We start from the raw sequence: 18187 nt of genomic DNA, 5'->3' as shown, positions 1-18187 counted from the left end.
CTCTCTGTGTGAGGTTCCAGAAAGGGCTTCTCTACCTGTCTCTCTCAGTTATGAGATATTTAAATATCACCGTAAGGACTCAAGGCAGGCTCCTTGGTTCACACAAGCACACTGAAAATGTAAATGTGTGTTAAAAGAGCTTTTTGGTATTTCAAAAGTAACATCAGTCAGGTGAAGTCCCTGGTGTCTGGAAAAAAGCAAAGATTGCACCTATTTTTTAAAAAGGGTAGAAAGGAGCACCCCAGGAACTACTGATCTGTCAGCCTCACCTCTCTTCTGGGAAGATCATGGAAGAGATCCTCTTAGAAGCTCTGCTAAGGCACAGGGAGGACAGGGAGGCAATTTGAGATGCCCAGCATGGCTTCACCAAGGGCAAATCCTGCCTCACTAAACTAGTGGTTTTCTAGGTTGAAGTGACTACATCAGTGAACTAGGGAGGAGCCATGGATGTCACATCTCTGGACTTCTGTAAGACATTTGACAGAGTCCCCCACAACACCCTTCACTTTAAATTGGAGAGGGATTGATGGGATGGGTGGACTGTTCAGTGGATGAAAAATAGGCCACATAGCATGCAGAGGGTATTGGTCAATGGCTCAATGCCCTGATGGACTCTGGTGACAAGTGGTGTCCCTCAGGTGTCTATACTGGGACCAGTCCAGTTTAGTGTCTTCAGCAATGACAAAGACAGTGGCATCAAGTGCACCCTCAGTGTTTGCAGATGACACCAAGCTGAGTGGTGCAGCTGACACAGCTGTAGGATGGGATGCCACCTAGAGGGACCTGAAGAAGCTGAAGAAGTTGGCCCATAGGAATCTCACTAGGCTCATTAAGATCAAGTGCAAGGTGCTGCACATGTATCAGGGCAACTCTTGGTATCAACACAGGCTAGGGATGAACAGATCAAGAGCGGCCTGGCCAAGAATGATTTAGGGGTGCTGGTGGATGAGAGGCTGAACATGAACTGGCAGTGCGCACCCACAGCCCAGAAAGCCAAATGTGTCCTCGGCTGCACCTCTCTTTTTAATTTATTTGTATATCTGTCATTTTTACTGCTCTGGATTTCCTCCTTTGTATCAGTATACAGAGGGTATACACAGCCTACATGGCCCCCACCTCTGGGTTATAGCAATCAGGATGTAATCTAGTAATCTACCCCTGCAGTGCAGCCATGGCCAAGTGGGAACACCCAGGATATCAGAGCTGAACAGCACTTGGGTGTAGATGCTGCTTAGGAGTGATATTGCATAAATAATATAGAAGTCTTATGATTGTGCATTGCTTTTCCCTAGTGACTGGTGCATTGCATCTTGACATTGTATTCAGAGGTGCTTGTAGAGGCATTCACACTAAGCTCCTGCTCAACTGGGTTGAGATTAAAAAAAAAAAAAAAAAACAACTCAGCTAAGGACTTTCTCCTGCATCTTGCATCCAATAATTCATGCAGAAGGAAACATGACTGACTGAGCAGCTTTTTAATGAAATAGAGAAAGCTCCATTTAGTTTTCTGGAAAGCGTGTATTCCTGTATGTATGCTTTACATACTGTTATTTATATGTCTGTAGTGAACTCATTTTCTATTATGGCTTAAGGCTCTTTAGAATCAGTAGCCATCCCAGCCTAGGCAGTGGGACAACTTCAGCCTGCACATCTTTGAGTACTAAGATGTGCTTCACTTCTTTTACCTAACACTTTTACCGAGCACTGTGGTAGGCATTGAACACACATGAGCTAATGCTTCTCACTGGCACTGTTACTTTTCTCATTTGACTGTGGAAAAGCTACCTAAGCCAAGAATAAAAGCACTAACCAAAAGAGATGCTAGAGGGCTAAAAATAACTATATTTAATTGTATATTCTTGTTCGCTGACACAGTTTTTTGAGTTTACAGCAAGGCATGAAATCACACTCACCATGTAAGTACTACCAAGTTACATCAGTGTCTTCACTGACAAAAAACAGTGTAGCTGGTTCAAAGGCTACCCATCAAGGCTCTTGCAGAGGCAACAGGGATGCCTCAGACTGAGCAGAGAAGAGCCACTTACTTCTTGAATTAATGTGCTAGCTACCAATACCCCCTGCTTATTCAGAGGGGAATCAAGCATCAAGCATGTCTGCTGTGCCTTGCAGGGAACTTAATATCTGTGCCTCTCAGGGTAAATAAAACAAGTCAGGACTCACTTCCTGGTCCTGGAATAAGGGGCATAACATGTCCTGAACTTGTGCAGCTGAACTTTCTGTAAATTTTATTCCATACAATCTATGGGAAACAATAATCTCACTCTGTTTAGTGAATTTAGGCTCTCTTGCAGAGAGCTCTAGCTGACATTTGCCAAAACCACACTGGGGAGCTTCCACTTGACCATGGCCAAAATCTCCCTTCTCCAGCTGTTAGTATAGGCACAACTAACACTTCTGACATGTGCTTAGGGTGCCACATACAGCAGCGTGACCCAGGCCTTCACGACCACCTCTCTTCTTTCTAAATCCTGTGTGACACATTGTCCCCAGTCTGTCTGGACACTTGGATCTCCACAAGCTGGTTGCTGGCTGCTGTGTGAGCACCACTGCACATGGCATTCCTGCACAACAGCAGTATTTTAGATGTCTCATAAATGAGAGAGGCATGGTGTCTGCTTTCTGGAGTTCTCTGCTGAATTTAGCCACTGGCATTCATCCTAAGTTTCATTACAGGTGCCAAAATGCATCTTCTGGAAGCTGTTGTATGTTTTCTTCTGCCTTTCCTTATTTGCAAACTGATGCATTAATGCCTATTCCGTTCACTGTTGTCTTGCACATGGTCATTCATGTTGTCTTTCAGCAGAAATTCCAGATTTTTGTGACTTTTGTGTCACAAAAGCCAGCACTTACGTGAATGCTGTTTCACCACTGTCTTTATTAGGTATGCAGTCAAACTAGAACCAGCTGGTCCTGTGCTCTGAGCCAGGACTATGAAGGTGAGACCAAGGATTAGAAATTGAGTCCCCTCTTCTTTCTCTTTGGGCAAAGGTTTGCAGCATGGAAAACTGGATATGTAGAGGGAGTTGACAATATGCCAGGACAGGTCACCTACCTGTTTTAGAGAGAGCACTGAAAGGTATTTTTAGAATGCTGTGTTTTAATGGTAGGTCTGCCCTCGGGGACTGAGCCATTTCTAGGATGGGAGCCTTGTGCAGAAATTCATTTCTGTTTCTAACTTTGCACCATTTTTCTTTGTGACTTTGCAGGAGTCACATTCTGTCAGTACTTTCAAATGGATACTTAACTCCTTGTTTAGCCATTTAAAAAGAAGCTTTTGATTTCCTTGAAGTACTGACTGCCTAGAAGATCTCCTAGTTAACAGAAGCCCTCTGGATCCCTTCTGTTGTGGTGTTTAGAGATTTTACGGCATAACCTTTAAGAACAAGAGCTCAGGAGTAGCCGCTGAATCTTATTATTAGTCTAACCATCCCACTGTAATAACTATATTCTTGTATGTTTGCAGATATACAGAAGAACATGAGTAAGAGCACAATATATGTCACAACCTTCAATACAATTAAGTCTTAATATATAGTCCTTTATAATTATACACTACTGTTCTGTTGAATAATTTATTTGAATTCCAGATATGTTCCTTTCACAGCTGACACAACTTGCTGTAGTATCACAGAAATGAGATTTCAGATGTATATCTAGAGCTTGATCTCCTGTACAGAAGGGTCTGGTCTTGCAACTGCTTGAGCCAAGTATCTGTTCTCCACCTCTCTCTCATTAATCAGATATTCTTGAATGAGTTAAAATGTCAGTTGGGGAAAGAAATATGTCTACAGCAAATGCTTGGTAGCAGAACTAAAAGATCACAGGATAGGACAGCAACGTTCATGCCAGCGGAACCTAGGAGGCAAAGCAGGGTACAGTGAGTGAACTAGGAAACAATTCTGTAGGTCTTGGCGGAGCTTTCCTTTGCAATACTTATCTAAAGCTGTCTGGAGGCTTTCCCTGGAGCCTTTCTCTCTCTTGACCCAATAATAAAAGCATTCATGCTACAAACTTCGTTGTGGGATATGTAAAAGAAATGCAAACGACCAGATTATTGGCTGACAACCTTGGGAAATCCTGCCTTAATGTTAATCCTGCAGGACTTGTTCAAGGGCTAAAAGCACTCAGAATAGCTGGATGGTGGCTGTGTCAGGCATTTCTCTTAAACACGGGCATTTTTACAGACAGAAGACACAATGGATCCATGGGACCATAACTCCAACATATGTAGCAGAAACAACCTGTATGATTCCATGAAGATAATTAAGAATAATTATCTTGAGAGTCTTGAGGGTCTTGAGAGGCTGTTAGAACACACTTCACAATGGTTCAGATCAATGCAAGAACACACAGTTTGGTGAGGGACAGAGGGGATGTGCAGATCTGGCCTCCCCTGAAGAGTGCAGGGAAGCCCAATCCCATGCACAGATAGGGCTGTGGATGTCCCCCTCCTTGCTCTTCCTCATGGGGAAGCTCCTGATAAGACAGGGGTGGTTCTGTTGCATCAGCTGCTGACAGGTCTTTGCGCCACTACTACCAAATCTGTCCTAACACATTTTTAAAGGGTAAATCTAAACATTTCCTGATGTCACGTTGCAGGCGTGCCAAGGGTTAGTATCTCCTTATCCTGAGGAAGCAGTTTGGTTTCAAGGGACAGCCCAGATGACCAGATTGCCCCAGGCCTCAGCTGTCTTCTGGTTAACACCCTCCAGCTGAAGGATCGAGCTTACAGCAGGGCAGGAGAGGGTATCCTCTGAGGTACCACTTCTAAAAGTATTGGCTGTGCATGTCTTGGTCTCTCATATTAGAATCACAGAATCATTTAGGTTGGAAAAGTCCTCTAAGATCAGCAAGTCCAACCATTAGTGATTCACATTATTGCATTGCTCTGGATGCTGAATGTCCCAAAAACTGACCTAAGATTTAATTGCATTAGTCATGCCAGACTTTTGCAGTCTTTTGGCCCCATTCACTTCTTTATCCTGTTCAGCTGAGGTTAACGAGGAGTTTGCGAAAGACTCCAGTGGCAATAAGAGCAGGCCAAATCACCGCTACACATCAAATCTGTGGCCTCAGAAAAGCACATCCTTGTGCCACTGGGTTTTCTGTTAACAGCTCATGCTTTTGTGACCAAAGGGTCAAAAATGGTGCTTAGGAAACTGTCTCACCTGGTGCTGACAAAGTCAGCACTGGTCCCCACAGGCTGGGCCGAGCAGGCTCAGCTGTGGCTGAATTCAGTGGTGTGGGCCTGGCCTGGGTCACCATGGCTGTGTGGCAGAGTTTTAGCAGATACCTGCTGCTCCCCTGCCCTGCTGCATCTGGTCGGGGGCTTTTCCCAGCTCAGTCTTACATTTCCACCCTGGTGTGTGTATGTGTACGAGAAAATTAAGCAGAAGTTACATATCACCCAAAACAATGAATATCAGAGACATAATGGATATCCTTGGAAGTGTTCAAGGCCATGTTGCATGGGGCTCTGAGCAACCTGGTCTAGTGAAAAGTGTCCCTGGCCATGGCAGGGCGTTTGGAAATAGATGATCTTCAAGATCCCTTCCAACCCAGGCCATTCTATGATTCTATTATCTTAAGATATTCCAGCTTCTAGATTTCACAGATTTGTCAAATGTGAACAGTAGCTCTCCAAAGAAAAAATGCGACGTGGAGGTAATGGATATCTGAAAGGGGATCATCAGGTGGCAATAGAGTGTTGGTAAGGGAAGTGCTCATTTCAGGCTACAGTTTTTACAGTGTGATCTCTTGGTTACTTCAGAGCATTGCAAAAGACTTGTGACTTAAACAGTCAAAAAAAAGCATTTTATTTGAGCTCTCTGCTAGTGCAGAAAGACTTAAATAAGACTTGCAAGGAAGCTAGAACGCATTACCATAACATCGGCAGTATACTGGGAATCCTGGTGGTATTTTTCCAGATCCTCTCCTCTCCTCTCCTCTCCTCTCCTCTCCTCTCCTCTCCTCTCCTCTCCTCTCCTCTCCTCTCCTCTCCTCTCCTCTCCTCTCCTCTCCTCTCCTCTCCTCTCCTCTCCTCTCCTCTCCTCTCCTCTCCTCTCCTCTCCTCTCCTCTCCTCTCCTCTCCTCTCCTCTCCTCTCCTCTCCTCTCCTCTCCTCTCCTCTCCTCTCCTCTCCTCTCCTCTCCTCTCCTCTCCTCTCCTCTCCTCTCCTCTCCTCTCTTCTCCTCTCCCCCATGCAAATTACTACACTGGGTAATTTTCCTTTCCATCTGTTTTAATTGCCAGTAAGTCCTATTAGATGTCAATATAGTGATAGCTTTATGTCCTAAACTGCAATCCTGTTTGTATTTTGTTATCTTTCTTTGCTATAAAGATAATAGAACTCCTCTGCTCTGCTATTTGAAGTCTGGACATTTTGTGAAATTAGCTTGCCTTTCCTTGATCAAGTTAAGGACATTTCCTTTCCCTTACTATTTCCTAAACTGTTTTTGTCTTTTTTGACAAAAGAGATTTTCCTTCATCAAGGTGGAGGTCTAAGGCTAAGCTGAAGTACTGCATTTTAGCTGCTATGTACTTACCTACTGTTGGTGCTCTCTCTTCTGCAGTTTCAATTAACGAGTTTCCTTTAATTCCAAGCCAGGAGAATAAGACTAAATGATCTTGCCTTTTTTTTTTCAGGTGTAAATTGCTTGTGATATCTCAAAATCTGTTTAATATGAAAAATTATACATAAATGTAGCGCCTGTTTTGGAATGGAATAAAGACAGGGCACAGTATGATTTAATTGTGTTTCTTATGAATGCATTACATTGAATTAAGTTAGAGTATTGACTTCTGTCATCATGCTTAACAAGCTAATGGCACAGGCAGCAATGCTACACTAGTCAACCAGGTATAACGTAAGTTTATTCATTTCACAGGTTCTGATATACTTGTTGCTACTACATTGTGATAGCAAGTCACTGACCAAGGCCTTGGCAATCCAGATGCTGGCTACACACATTGGTTAGCTGAAAAGGGGGTCCTAGGAGTATGGCTCACTGAATGAAGCTTATTGCAGCAGAGGTGCTATTTTCTATTGAAAACAATTCAGCTTTCGAGTATGTTTGGAACAGGAATTTGAAATTCCTCTGTAGTTTATAGTGGAAGTGTGAAGACCTGTAAATGTTTACAGCACGGGTGTATAGTCAGAGGCATGCAAATGTAAAAGAAGCAGCTCTATCTGTAACAACATATGCTGCAAAACCCTAATAGATAATATTTGCTGAAATAATTTAAGGCAGGTACTTAATTTCAAACAAAAATCATATAAATTACATAAAGGGGTTGACTAGAAACCTAATTTCTTTCCTAATGCTTTATGTTGTTCCTTATGGAGTCTGACTATCTTCTTCAGACGTTTGTCACTGCTAGCCATTAAATAATTCAGTTGTTGTGGCTGGAGCAATTTCTAAAGCTGAGAATTGCTGTGCTTGAGGAATAGTGAAATGCAAGTGAGAAGGTTGAATGCACAGCGAGACCATGGTCCTTTATTTTTCCATGGACATATTCCAAATAATTATTTATTAGATGTGCAGCAACTATCTCACAATTCATTTTAAAACACTGAAGCATACCACCCCTACAATACTGTTTCAGTTCAGATTCTATGTCCGGTTGTCTTGTGCCTTTATGAGGAGGGAATTAGTGTGAACAGTTACTGTTTTACTGTTTTACAAGAAAACACAAGAAAAATGCATTTCTGGTGTTAATTTTTCCCTGTTTTTACTTCTTTTAACTGAGTGAAATTTTAGTATTGTTATTGTGAGGCTGTGCTGGTAATAAATACCAGGGTTAATTTTAAAGAGACAGATGAATGGAAGTGCAGGATTAGGTAGGAGCCAGTAATGGTGAACTCCTACATAAAAAGCCCATATTTATCTGCAGGATGGAGCCCAAAATTTCTCATGGGATGCCATAAACTCATACCTAGGATCATGCTTTCAGCTCTCAAATCTCAACAGCCTCATTCAGATTAACTCCAGCATTACTTTGAAGTCCTCAAAAAGGCAGATGAGAGACAGCATAGATTTTAATTTAACTACTCTATATTATTATAATCAGGCTGTGATTATGTTTACCCTAGTCTTTACTGAATTCAAGACTGTCAAGACACCATTAAGTTTTTCATTGCATAATACAACCTGTAAATAAAAACATACTTTAAAATCTTAAATACATAATTATAGTTTTATTATTACAGAATAAAAAATAAGAATATGATTTATTAATATTGATTAGTTGAACTTTGCAAAGCCATTATGAACAAGAAAAAATTGAGAACTTTTGAGACAATAACAGGAAATTTTCCTTCTGCTTTGCAGAGTAATACAAACAGTGATGCAAAAATAATCTGTGTTCAGAAGTAAATGATTGCATTCATCATATGTGCTTATCCTTGAAATTCCCTTTGAAAACATGTTCCTGGTATCTTTTTTTCAATGTGAATGATGAGTAAATGTATTTTAGGAGCGTATAATATTGTATAATACTGTGTTATAATGGTTCCTTAATGTAAAAAGTTCTGTAATAATAAGGAATGATTTTTCCTGCCCCAGTTGGTTTTGAAAGTCTGTCATGCATGGATTCAAGATTTCTTGGAGATCTGATCTAGAATTTTCTTTTCTGATTGATAAGACAGAAGTGCCACATTCAAACAGTCTGTCTGATAAAGTCCATACTGTTGTAAACGAGGTGGAAAACAAACATGAAAGTTGTGAACATCTCCTGTTACAAAAGTAAATGAGACAACACAAGTTCACTAGCACCCATATTTTAAAACACAGCTCTTCTTGAGTGGTCTGTGGTTTAAACGGACATTTGGGTAAAACATCCATCCAGAAGCATGGGCAAAGGTGGAAATATTTGTTATATCAGCATAAGAAGCAATAATTTCCACCTACTTAACACAAAGGCGTATTTTTTTTAGTCTTCATCACTGCAGCTTTGATAAGGAAAGGGAAGAGAAAGATATTTGTTTTCAGTATGTCAGTAACCAGCCTCCAGGAGAACAGTGACAATTGCAAAGCTACCCAGCTTGTTGAAAGCCTCAGCTGCATTCAAATTCTTGTCTGTCTTCCAGTGAATGATATAAAGCTAAAAACCAATTAACAGGATCAATTTTGCTGGTTCTGTTACAAAGGAATGCCACAATCAGTGAGAAATAGAAAAGCTACTCTGTACCCTTACGGTCTGAGGAAACTGAGAACATGCTTGTGAAAGCTTGCAGATTTATGGTGGTCAGCTGAATTGCCCTGGCATTGTCAGGACTTACTCAGGCTTTACCTTGGGTAGGAAGAACTGCAGGGATTCCTGGAAACAATTTAGAGGTAAGTACACAGAGATGTGGACAAGCACAGCTTACAAAAGACAGACATTTTTCTAACTCTGCTGCTAACAGTTTGTAGCATTTTGAGGAGTGCAGCCACTTTGTTACACATGATGCCATATTTACCCACAATGGCCCCATTTACTGGCCATGAATGTCATAGAGTTTTAAGGAATTTTGTTTAGTCTAGCATTGTATATTGTATCTTGAGCCTTTTTTTTTCCTTTTTTCCTATGGAATATAAACTTTCAGTTTGGAAAGCATAAGAATTTCTTTAAATGCCATCTCACCTATGAATATGCTTAGGAATTCTGTAGGAATTAAGTAATTCTATGGCAATAGACTAGTCATGGGTTACTTGTATAATGTTCCAGCAACATCACAAGAGAAAATATGAAATCTTAAAATACAAGGAGGAGATTCTAAAATATAGAAACAGAACATGGAAATTATCATGTAATTCTAAAAATCTGATTTTAATCCCTTTTTCTTTCTAATTCCATTTAAATTTAAATCTGAATTGCTATATTTTCAACTTAACATCTTTACTGTTTCAACATATTTTAAACTATTCATTCAAAACAAGCTATTAAACACCTAATCATGCACTGCTCAAACACAGCTGAAGTGCACTATCTCTTTACAACTGAAAGCAATTCTAAGGGGACACCCCTTTCTTATCTTGGCTGTATCAAGTGAGATAACTTGATCACTTTGGCAAGAGAAAAGGGAGATAGTTCTGGCTGTGTGTCCCTAATGCCTGGATGAAAAATGTATAATTCATCTCCTTAGTTTGTCATGTTGGAATGTTCATAAAATCTAAAAAGCTGCCAAAGATAACCTTACATGGAATGAACATGAATAGTTTGCATATGCTGATGACTATTAGCAGGACTTTAAGGCTCTGGAAAACAAATAAAACCTGTTATTTTAGAGATGGTTTTAATTGGTTTTGCAAAACAGACCTTGCTTCATTATCTGAAGACATTTAATGTACTGGAACAGCTGCTGGGGCCCTTACTAGATAACTTTCTTCCCTCTTTGCTTCATTAATTTCTTCTGTGTTGCCTTTTATTTGGTGTCCTTGAAAAGCCAGGAGGAAAAAAACCAATAAACTCAACCACCTTGCAGTGATCAGCATGCTTGTAGCTTTGAGGAGCTCCAGATACAATTATAGTGGGGCATCGGGTGATCAGGCTCTCTGAAAAGCAGATGATGTAGTATCAAGCTCAATGTACTTGTACAGCTGACCTTTTAAACATTTAACAGAGGTTATTTACTTTTATACCTGTACCTTACAGACCTATTTCACTATTTAAATATGGATTAGATTATCTAAATTTAGCTTAATAAGCACAGTCAACATAACCCAATTTGCTTTTGCAAGGTCAACTTTGCACATGCAGGGATGGTATTGCTTTTGTAAAATAAAATAACTACCAAAGCTATCTACAAATGTTTTTTTTTTTTTTTCTTATGGATGATATAAGTGAACAGACCTTGAAAACTTTACTTTGTCTTTTCTTTTATTGACTCTGCCTCTGGGACATATTTCCTTCCATCCACTGTGTGCTCTGAGACTTGCTCATTAGTTTGGAATGGAAATGAAACTGCTGCAACATTTATGTTCCAGAGAGGGGTCCTCCAGTCAGCCTTGAAAATGCATGAAGTATGGTAAAAACTTTATCAATCAATAAAGTCTTCCTGACAGCCAAGTTATAGATTCCAAAGATTTTTATACTGTGCAAGCTTTTTATTGGTTTTTTTACCTTTCTCTTTATTCACACCTTTTTACATGAGATTGTTTTTAAATATCTAGAGGAAAAAAACTGACAGTTTATGCAGTTAAACCAAAGTCATTGAAGGTTTTAATTCTAGATATGCATACAAGTGCATCAGTCATAGTAAATCTATAAGTCTCTTTAACACAGTTTCCAAATTCAGGTGAAATATATGTGAATACATCTTCTCCTCTTGAGTATGACAGTGTTTTAAAGGTCCATTTCTTCACAGAAGTAACAGTTATAGTACTTGATATTTTCTGAATTTAGAGTGTGAGCTGCCCCAGGTGTATTCATATGTTACTGACATTGCTTATTGGTCATGACCATTAATTCCTTGCTTACAAGCACATAAAAGTGTATTGATTTCCACTGTAGTGATAGGCACCTGTAATTGTGCATGCTGCTTAGAAATATGTAACTGCAGTTGCATATGAACACATCTGCACAATCACACATCTGCAGAAAGAAATCTCATTTGCTATCAAAGTAATAAGACTTGCCAAAGGGAAAACAAACAAACAAGCAAACAAACAAACAAAACCACTAGTCCACAGTGTTTTCAAAAAAAAAAGGCATAGTTGAGTAACTGTGTTTAGAAAGTCTCCTACATTCCCCTCCCCAAATCAGTGAGTATCCTGGAGGTTTCCTACTGGGAAATTACCCTTTACAACTGACACAAGAATAATTGCCAACAAGTCCTAATTTTAAAGAACATAATTTGGATCTTCTCTGACATTTAAAAGGTGTTGCCAAATTGTATAACAGAATTAGCAAGCATATCCTAATCTAGATAAGTACTTCTGAAAAGCAAATAGTCTTTTTATATAAATTTCTTTAAAAGAGAATGAAAAAAGAAATCTTATATCCCCCCTCTTCAGGTCCCCATTTTACTAAACTAAAGGGTTGTCTTTATCCTTATCCTTAAATTTCATGTGGAATGAAATTCAAATACTGATGATCTCTTTGCATCTGGAAGGTTTCCAAGAGACGCACAGGAGACCTACAAATTGAATTTTTAAAATATTTAGTTTTAGTATCTATAGGAGACTGAAGGTCTCCACTGGCAATAGAGTATAACATGTGCCAGTGCTCAGGTCCCAGGAAAAATAAATAATTAAAGTTTTCTGCTTCTTATTCTGTACCAGTACTAAATTAATTTCACTTTCCCATGGAATTGTATACATAATAAAGATACTATATATAAAATCCATGTAAATAAATACATTATTAAAAAATCTGTTTTTCTTTTAAAGATTACTCTTAGCATTGTTGCCTTGATAACTGCAGCTCAAACATGCCTTTTTTTTCTCATTGTAAGGTGCTGTCCTATTTTAAAAAACGCTACTGGTGCCAATGAAAACTGCTAATAAAAGATCTCTGATTTGAATTTCCTCTCAATTTCTAAATTACCTAAGGGTTTTTATATGCCTGCTTGAACAGTAAATGCATTAGCATTTTCTAACCAGCCTTTATTGATTCCATATGACTTCAGAATGGCATGAGAAACTACGATAAGAGGTTGTAATAAGGAAACAGTGTGGTCTGCAGAATCAGAAAATGTTTACTTTTTGATTCAGTACAAATATTAAAACAGATGTGAGTTGGATGCCAAATTAAAATACAAATAATTCTAACTGTTCAAATACTGTCCAAAGACCTTTACACTAAATAACCCAAAGGATAATTATGACATAAAAACAAAGACTACAGAGAAAGCAGTGGAAGCTCAGCCTTTTTTAAAATCCATGTCAGTGATTTAAGAAATTTACATGCGGATTTTAGAATATTGATTTTGAAAAATCACTAAAAAATAGTCAATCTCAGTAGCTCTTGGTGGTAAACAACCTTCGAGTGTTCAAGAAAATGGTCAATATATTATTAAATACTACATTAATACAAGCAACAATGCTCTTAATAAGAAAGAAGGTCCAAAACCTACTAAGTCCTACCAGCTTCAGATGTTTTGGGAATGATCTCATGACATTTTTATACTGCTGGGAATCTTCAAGGCAATCTTTTGGGGATTGATACTTGACTGTTTTAAAGCTAAGTTCTGCTAACATATATGGGATTTTGCCTGGATAAACTCTGTCTCATGCATTCTTAAAAGTAGGATTGCATTTGTGGGACCTTATGCTTGATAATTACTGCAGCATAGTTAAATAGTTGTGGTATTATCTATATTTGTAAACATTTGAACTGAGTGTATGGAATAATTGTTTCTATATAAAATAAGGTTTATCATAGATTATGTAAGTCTTGCCTTGTCATCCTGAGTTGCAAAGCTGGAACTTGTTGACATTTTCCTGTTTTTCTTACAGGCTATTCTCAGTAATACGAAACTACTGATATCTGCCTTTGCAGATGTCCGCAGCTGACGTCAGGAATTTCAGGCACCATTGTGCAAGTTGTGTTCTAACCTGTAAAACTTGTTGCAGTGATGATTAGGGTACATCTCAGTCATAGCTGGATTGCAATTTTCTGTTCACTTTTTTGGGTTGTTCAGAAATTATGTTTCATCAGAATAGAAAATGTTCAAAGAAAAATTAACACCACAAACTTCTGATGAAAGACATCTTCGACTGCTTAGTCTCTGATTCAGGTCAGATTACTAAAATGGTATCAGCCATTTTGAAATAGAATGTGCATCTTGCAGAACAGAAATTTTGACTTTTGACCATATCTGATATCAGCTACCATTGCTCCTTTGGAATAATGTAGGAGATAAGTTCCTTCACTTCTAAGAGAGCCAGAGCACCAAATCATCTGCAGTTGTTCACACTCGTGGCAGGGTGAGAGAGACCCCATCAGTTATCTGTAGACTGCATTTGTTACTGTGAGTTAGTTATATAGAGTTATCAAATGTATATAATTATATAGTTATAGGTATATATCTATATATAACTCTATATATGGAATTATATATAGCTATCAAAGACCTTTTGCCTGATGTCAAGAACTATCAGCTGAACCACTGAAAAAGAAAGCGACTAGTAAGATGGGACTAACATAGAGAGATCTGAAAACATATTTATGTTTTGTGTGAAACAGATGGTGCATGACAGCATGGTAGATGGACAATATAATATAAAGAAATTCAGTGACAAAAATACAAAAGAGTAGGGCAAGGTAATTTTGAAATTTCTAAGAAAGGAATGAAGTTTTAGGAATAATACCAAAGGAAAAATAAATATTATCTTGTTATACAGATGCAATGAGAATATAATTTGGACGTATTACCACAGTTTCTTTTGCTTGATCAGATAATCAATGTCAATGTTATGACTATGAAAAATATTCTTTCTGCACTAGATGAGGATGGCAGAGACTTGGTAAAATGATCTCTTGGAAGAGGAGCCAAGATTTCGGAACTGTGACCTTTTCACTGTCGCATCAGCCTGGATATAAAGTAATTCTAGACTCTGGTTTAATGCAGCAGCCTGTGTGTGACTGACACAACAACTGCTTTGCTTCTTGAAACCCAACACAACTGGCTTATGATTCCTGCCATTACTGTTTTCTGTTTCTACATCCTTAAGAGTACTTCAGCTTTTAGCTATGATCCTATCATGTTGTTAAAATATTTAAATACAATTATTTCTTAAATAAAAAAAAAATTAATTCTGATTCTGCTGATTCTTAGACCTTTAAATAACAACCTGGCTGTCAACTCCTTTTCCTTTTTCTTCTGTATGAATGCAGGGAGTAAGGTTAATGTTAGGAAGGAGCTCTTGACCTCATGCAGAGTCCAAGAGCCAGGATTCAAAGAAAAAGAGTCCAGTGTTTTTTTGAATAGACTTCCCAATTTTTTTAATTCTTGAAGTTACCGTGTTGCTTTGCAATAAGCCTTTCTCGAGATGGCAAAGAAATTAGGTTTGACTTTAAAGAAAGTCCTAGGAAATGCAGCTTAGAAAGGGTGGCTGAAAGCTTACTGCTTGTTGCACAGCTCTTTCTATTTGGGCAACTTCTTTCAGATCCCTCATCTAGCTGACAAAACCCATTTCAAGGCTTTTTTTGCAACAACTTCACACTAGGAGGAAATACCTGAACTCAAAGAGCATTGAAATCTTTTTTCCAAAATAAGAGGTTTTTGTAAATTGCCATAGGGATGGAAGCAATTTTTTAAAAATTTTAAGTTAAAATAATATGATTTAAAGCAGTTTATTTTTGTGGCTCTTGTGGATTTCTCCACTGTTCTTGTAGTCCAGATGTTGTCATGTTGTCATGTTTTTCCAATACATTAGAACTGGTGGGACTAAATTGCTGAGACAGAAATCACAAAAATGTCCCAGCAGCAGGGCATAGGAAGGCTGAGGATAATAGATGCTAATACACTTCTTAAAACTCAACCCTCTATTCCATCAACCACTGATTATTGTCTACACATTTCAGGCTACCCCACTCTGCAGGGAAAGTGTTAGCACTCTTCCAGGAAACTGGGATTAATGAAATGTGATAGCCTTGGCAAAGCCTTCACAGTATAAATAGAAGTGGACCCCTGGCTTTCTGGATGAATGTGTGCAAAGTTTTAATGTCTAAAGCTCTGAACCTACAAAACATTATAGATGTGTTTAAGCACAGCAAGACACCTATTGACATTATATAAGAGTATGAAGTTAAAAATGAACATTGTATAGGAATGAATGAAAAATAGTCTAATTTTAGGGATGTTAGTCAGAAAAAAACCCAGAAAGCACTTCCAAAAATACATTACTATATTACATTACATTACATTACATTACATTACATTACATTACAATTACATTATATTATATTATATTATATTATATTATATTATATTATATTATATTATATTATATTATTCATATCATATTATCATATTAATTATGGTTTTTTTTAATTTTGTAAGTTTCAAATACTGCATATCTCAATAGTGTATTGATTTGTGAAAAAAACCCTGCAAATATTCTTACTAAATATTTCACTAGCTCTCATAGTGAACTTTTTTATTTAACATTAACAGAGAATCGAGATACTGTTATTTGTAATGGTCTGGTCAAAATTAAATATTGTATTAGACAATCTTCCCATATAGCTATTGTAACCAGTGGGGGAAAGTTGCAAAATCATGAAAGTTCTGGAGAGGAATAGGAGGGCTCTTCCAAGCCACCAGTCACTGCCTGATCTGAGGAAGCTCTGGCCATCCTGGTGTAAAGTATTGCACAGGGTGCAAGAGATAAGGATCACCTTAAAAATAAAATAACTCATAGTAAACATTGGCCTGTGGCATAAAGGTGTGAGATAGGGCCCGGATGGTTATGAAAGAGCTGTTGTCTCATATTACCTCACACCTACTTCATGCACTGGGCTTTGCTAATGTTAGACATACAGCTCAGTATGTGCGTGCACAGCTGGTTGTTGTGAGTAAGATCAAACCTGGCTCCTCTACGTCAGGGAAAGTGTCTTTTTAACTGGGGAATTTTATCTGCTATGGCCTATAGTTTTAGGGTTTTAATGCTAACTGAGCATATATTTTAAGCTGTGAAATATAGTACATCAATCTATATAAAAAGTACAGAACTCTGTCCTGCAACTACCTGTCCCAATTTAAATAACAAAGTCTGAAACAAGGAAAAAACTTGTGTCCAAATAGTGAAATATTCATAATCTTTTCTTGTCACTGGGTGCTAGTGCTATGTAGTCTATATTTTCTAACAAATAAAAACAAAACTTTATAGTTGTCATCATGCACCTCATATTCAGGGTGAACCTCATATTTAATTGCAACTAATATGTATGTTTAGATAAGGGAAGAGATTTGTAGGTGGACAGGAAATGTTAATAAAAACAAATTTTATGTTTTGCAGTTATACTGACACAACATTAAACAAATGATATTAGAAATGACGAGGTAGTTCTATGTTTTTGTCTTTTCCTTTTAACCTTGTATCTTAATATGAAAACAGCATATATAGTGGCAGACTCATAGACTTATGCATATGAGAAAGACAGACTGTTATGTTGGTATATTTTACTTTCCCTAGATTAGGGGTTTTCACTAACCAGGCTCATTCTTCTTGCTTTTCTTTCACTCCTAAAAGAATCCATAGACCCCAGAATTTTGGACCTAAAGATGAAAATCAAATTTATGTGTCAGGAGATTGCTGAAAATTGTTACTTGAATGACACATGTTCAAGATTTGCATGCTTCAGCTGGAATTGCTGATGGGTTTAAATGTAGCTTTGCCAGGTGTGTTTATACATACGTACCTAGCTATATATATATATATATATATATATATATATATGTATATACACGCATACATACCTATATATATATGTCACTGCTATTGCTTGAGAATCAATTTGAGCTGTATCTGTGGCACTGTATGTATGGAGCAGATGTTTGTTCAAGGTAACCAAATGTATTCAATTTTTGTAGTTCCAAAAATTTTAGTTCTTTTTTACAAGGGTATGTGGTGACAGGACAAAGGGAATGGCTGTACACTAAGAGAGGGTAGGTTTAGATTAGATATTAGGAAGAAATTTTTTACTGTGAGGGTGGTGAGACACTGAAACAGGTTGTCCAAAAGGGTTGTGAATGTCTGGAAATATTCAAGGCCAAGTGTTGGATGTGGCCCTGAGCAATCTGATCTAGTGGAAGGTTCCCTGCCCATGCCAATGGAACAGGGGTTGGAACTGGATGATCTTTAAAGTTCTTTCCAAACCAATCCATAATTCTACAATACTTCAGTGATTTGTGATAGCATTTATTCTGGAAGTTGCATTAGACATTAACTAAATCTCATGATTTTGTGCAGAATTGACTGTTGAATAAATAGTGCAAGAGAAATGCCTTCTTTCAGAGGTGTCACTGACTGTTGAAACTGCATTGTTTTAATCAAAACGTTGCTCCTGATAGAAAATATTTTAATCAGAATTAGGCAGACTCACACAATCTCCAGCTTGGAGGCTTTCACTGGGGAGCTGTGCCCTCTGCTGTTGGCTTGAGCACAGTGAAGAAATAGAAATAAGCAGCAGCCTGAATACTTTTGACCTGAAACATGGGTAAAACAGGACAGTTCAAA

At 38.1% G+C, this 18187-nt stretch overlaps 1 long non-coding RNA gene across 2 annotated transcripts; it reads left to right on the top strand.

The window, feature by feature from the left end:
• The first annotated feature begins 3966 nt into the window (after nt 1–3966).
• Nucleotides 3967–15751, top strand: LOC137471385 (uncharacterized). 2 transcript variants are annotated; one of them, XR_010997558.1, is made up of 4 exons: nt 3967–4779; nt 10447–10625; nt 13460–13740; nt 14451–15751. It is a non-coding gene; the product is annotated as an uncharacterized lncRNA (long non-coding RNA). The 2 variants fall into 2 exon arrangements; XR_010997557.1 differs by lacking the exon at nt 14451–15751 and having other exon boundaries at nt 13460–13963.
• Nucleotides 15752–18187: the final 2436 nt, after the last annotated feature.

The sequence above is a fragment of the Anomalospiza imberbis genome, chromosome 1 (genome assembly GCF_031753505.1).
Source record: "Anomalospiza imberbis isolate Cuckoo-Finch-1a 21T00152 chromosome 1, ASM3175350v1, whole genome shotgun sequence".
Taxonomy (NCBI): domain Eukaryota; kingdom Metazoa; phylum Chordata; class Aves; order Passeriformes; family Viduidae; genus Anomalospiza; species Anomalospiza imberbis.
The sequence above is the reverse complement of the archived record's forward strand: the minus strand, read 5'-3'. Positions and strand labels throughout refer to the sequence as shown.